This window comes from Coptis chinensis, chromosome 1, assembly GCF_015680905.1.
Source record: "Coptis chinensis isolate HL-2020 chromosome 1, ASM1568090v1, whole genome shotgun sequence".
Classification (NCBI taxonomy): domain Eukaryota; kingdom Viridiplantae; phylum Streptophyta; class Magnoliopsida; order Ranunculales; family Ranunculaceae; genus Coptis; species Coptis chinensis.
In genome coordinates, this window is record NC_141456.1 from 83387211 (window position 1) to 83391694 (window position 4484).

Below are 4484 nucleotides of genomic sequence, written 5' to 3' on the forward strand. Positions count from 1 at the left end.
TCTTTGGATCCCTGTTTGTCACTGACTATGAGGACTTATTTGCCTTTGCACTGGGCCATCCATTCTTCGTACTTCATGTACTTGTCGAATATGTGGTACAGGTCATCTAAGCGTTCTGGTTTGTTGCACAAGAGAGACCTTGCTAGTTCGAAGTCGTCTAGGAGGGCATTGGTGAATGCAGAGGTTGCAAAGCTGTCCTTGAGGCTAGGCTCCATTGATAGGAGTTTCTTTTTGAAACGTCCTAGGAAAGCGCAAATAGTCTCGCCGTGTGCTTGCTTCAGCTGGAACAAGGAGTCTACGTTGGCTTGTTTTTTCCTGTTTTTGATGAACTCTGCTGCTAATGTCTCGGCCAACTTTTTGGAGTTGTGGATTGAATCAGGAGTTAACGTGTAGAACCAGTCTAATGCTCCGTCTTTCAAGCTGGCTGGAAAGAGTTTGCATTTGAGGTAGTCAAAGTCTGGAGCGCTGTAGAGCGCCAGGATTTGGCTGAAACGAGCTATGTGATGGCCTAGACATGAGCTTCCGCCGTACAACAGGAACTTTGGTTGGATAAAATCAGTGGGAGGATGTTTGTCCTTGACTTATCTGGTGAATGGTGACGCTTTGTATGACTGGAGCATCTTTTGTATGATTTGGGTTGCGTTGGCTTTTTTGCTTGACATCTCCAACCGTTGGGCAAAGTCCTCTAGTCGTTGATTGGTGATTGTAGTGAGGGTTGTGACTGCGTTGTTTTTAATTGCATATGGAGCCAGGTTGTTGGTGTTGGAGGTGGTTTGCTCGCGCATAGCTTGGTTCTCTTGCTGGAGCGTGGTAAATGACTCGTGGAGAAACTTTACTTGATTTACTAGAGCTTTTAGTTGTTCTTCCATGGTGATTTTCTAACCAGTTTCGTGGGCTTGAGAAAATAGTGTGGGTGTTTTTCCCAAGGAAACGAATCGGTAGACGGTACTAATGTAGAGGTGTGGATTTGTATCTACGACCTCATGTTGAAGTTGATAGGGAATGACTACACTCTTTCTTGGAATAAGAGTTGCCTACGAATCAAGTTTCTTGGGTGAACTTGAATCAAGCCTTACGTCGTTTATCTCTCTCTACTTATAGATGTTTGAGCTGACCTTCCTTATTTGCTCCAGGCCGTTATCAAGTGTAGATCCATATTTTGTGCTATCTTGATGATTCGTCATTACTTCTGTTGTTAAAAAGTAAATGTCTCCTTCATTGGTGCGTTAATTGAGCTTCAGGATCATGGTAGAGCATTTGCTTCCATGTATGGCTGTGTTTGATATTTGAGACGACCTGAGTCCTGGTGGCGTGGTACGACCTAGTGATGTACGAGCTGTGAAGATACGACCTAGTGTGTGGATACGCGTGCTGTAGTGATATGTTTGAGAACGGAGGGTACTTACACCATTTCTGCACGTTGTGGTGAAGGAAACATTGAGGTTGCATCCTCCTTAACCACTTTTACTACCCACACCACTACTTAACAACAAATGTTGATCGACGCAACTAACTTGAACTGTTTATACCTTGGAAAAATGTCAGGCGAAGAGGGTGTACCAGCTGAGACTGTTGCTCCAGTTCTAGGCGAGCCAATGGATATAATGACAGCACTGCAGCTGGTTTTGAAGAAATCATTGGCTCACGATGGGCTTGCTCGAGGGATCCATGAAGGTGCCAAGGTGATTGAGAAACATGCTGCTCAACTCTGTGTAGTTGCAGAGGACAGCAACCAACCCGACTATGTTAAGTTGGTCAGAGTACTCTGTGCTGACAACAACGTCAGTTTGATTGCAGTTCCAAGCGCAAAAACTCTTGGAGAATGGGTAGGGTTATGCAAGATTGATTTCGAGGGAAAGGCAAGGAAAGTGATCGGTTGCTCGTGTGTTGATATGAAGGATTATAGAGAAGAACCCGAGGGTCTTAACATTGTCCAGGAGTATGTCAAATCCCATTGAATGAGTTAAATTTCTTTGTTCGGTAGAAACAAGGGATTTTTCGTAGGTAATTTTAATACGAATATTTAGAGTTGAGACAAAAATGTTTGAACCGATTGCAACTGTTTCGAAGTATTTATGGTATGCTAATTCCTCTGAACCCCCCCCACTTTTACTACCTCATAGGGCAAGGGAGTATGTGAATTAAGGATAATTACATTATTTGTGGTTGTGTACAGTTTCTTTGAGTATAATTACTGAGTTGGAAGTGAAATTACCAGTGGGTATGCATTTTATCCTAAAAAAGGAAGAACAACTTCATGGAGTTTACATGTTTTGAAATTTTGATATATGCAAGATATTTATTAAGCTAATTCCAAAAGAGTTATCGCTTCATTATAAACAGTTTTTGTTAATACAAATGAGAACAATTTTTAAACAAATATTATGTTAAGATGATTTTGATTATTCAATATAAGATTTATTTTTCATATATATAATAGATATGGGACTCATTTCGGATTCAAGTTTCGACCAGTATAGGCAATGCTTTATTCCGGCTACCATCACTACTAATACGATACTCAAAGTTGAGTTCTGACTCACTCCTTCTGTAAGTGCTAAAGTTCAAATCAAATCATCAGAGAACTTTTATGTACTCGAACATGAGATATTTCCCCATTTCTTATTACAAAATGTTTTCCGCATTTTATCCAAGAAATTTATTTTATACAAAATTTGACACCTATAACATTTACACCTATACTGGTTATTTTATGATTGTGCTTATAGGTAGCAGGAAGCCAGGAACTATTCTCAATATAAAGTCAGAAGATGAACTAAAACTTTGACAAAGAAGCCACTATTGGGAATTCCTTCCAAGTGCTACATAAAGTAAAAATCAACTTGGAAGAATGACTTGAAATTGTTGGACTAATTTGTAAAGAACATATAAGATCCACATTCAAGAAAATTATTTCTTATGAAACGAAAAAAAAAAAATGTACAAGACTAGCGGGCATATAGGTGATTGTCCCTAAGCTGGTACATGATGTCTTCCAAGAATTGCACCGCTTAGCTCTGCCAAAAATGAGAACAAACACCAATGTCAACACTTCATCAGATCCCGGATGACATATGGGATAATGCCCCCATGATCAAAATATACCAACTCCACCTGTCACGACAGGCAATAATAATATTAGATTTCAATATACAATCAAAGACATCGGAACATAAACTATTAGCTTTTCCCACTAGAAAGATGGTTGTTTGGATGGTATTTCCAATCTTAATGCAATTAGATCCCAGTTGTATAAAAAATGGGATGATTGTTATGAAATTCGTGGGCCTATATGGATGCCCACCATTGAATCCATATGGGACACCTCCTCATATATGTTTATCTTGGTAATCCTTGTATCTTGGTGTTTATCCTAATAATCATTTATCATGGAAAGGAGGTTACCTAGTTATATATAAAGGTAACCTCCTCTCATTCAGAGACACTTCAATCAATAAGATTTCTCTCTCTCTCTCTCTCTCTCTCTCTCTCTCTCTCTCTCTCATGATTCAATCTACTTAAGTTAGTGTGGTGTTTGTAGTGATCAAGAATCTTTTACTAAGATCATCAACGAATTGAATTGGTTTGAATTGAAATGATCATAAGAAAGAGATGAAACTCAAGTTTTATTGTTTATGGTGGTTACAAATCTCTCTCTCTCTCTCTCTCTCTTTGTTTTGCTATGGTTTTACAATTATTTTGCTAATGAATTCCGAATCGATCTCCTTTCTTTCCCCTGATCATCACTTTATATAGTCCACCAGTTGTAATGGTGCCCAATCCTGTCCTGACGCGTGTCCATTCCCCTTCTTCTCCTTCCTTTTCCCGCTTGTTCATGTAACATATGAACTTACGTGTGAGATATCAACATTTATGTTGATATTTTGAGTTATTTACGATATATGGGATGGAATATCGGGTTGACGATATTTGCCCACGACATCGCCCCCTCTCGAAACTTTCAAATTTCAATCTCGAAAATTTGAATGCTTTGAGAAACAATTGGGCAAAAACAAAAAATTTCAAACTGAAAACTAAAATTCAAAATTCAAATTATCAAGTGGTTGCTATTAGAAACGAAAAACCGTCTCAAAATACCGAATATAAAACTCGCTATCATTTTCTCTCTCTTCACTTATTCGCCCCAAAAGCTTGAAACACTAAAATCCCACCACCATTAACAACATTTGAAAAGCTTCATCTTGGAATTATTTACTGTCTTCTTCACCATATTTTCCTGCAAACTTGTCAGGTTAGTTAAAATAAAACCTCAATATGCTTTTTGCTATCATAACCACTTCTCTTTTCATCTATTTATCTTTAATATCGCATTTGTTCCTCTTCTTAAATTAAGAGAGTTAGGGTTAGGGTTAGGGTTTGAACTTAAATATTTTATTTGTACAACTCTTATACTAACTAGATTTTTGAATCATAATCTTTGATTTGTTTCAGTATGGCTAGGAGAAAAATTTGTGTTAATTTTA

General features: G+C 38.2%; 1 pseudogene; it reads left to right on the top strand.

Moving 5' to 3' along the window:
• Positions 1-1538: 1538 nt before the first annotated feature.
• Positions 1539-1958, top strand: LOC147525508 (small ribosomal subunit protein eS12 pseudogene; annotated as a pseudogene).
• Positions 1959-4484: the final 2526 nt, after the last annotated feature.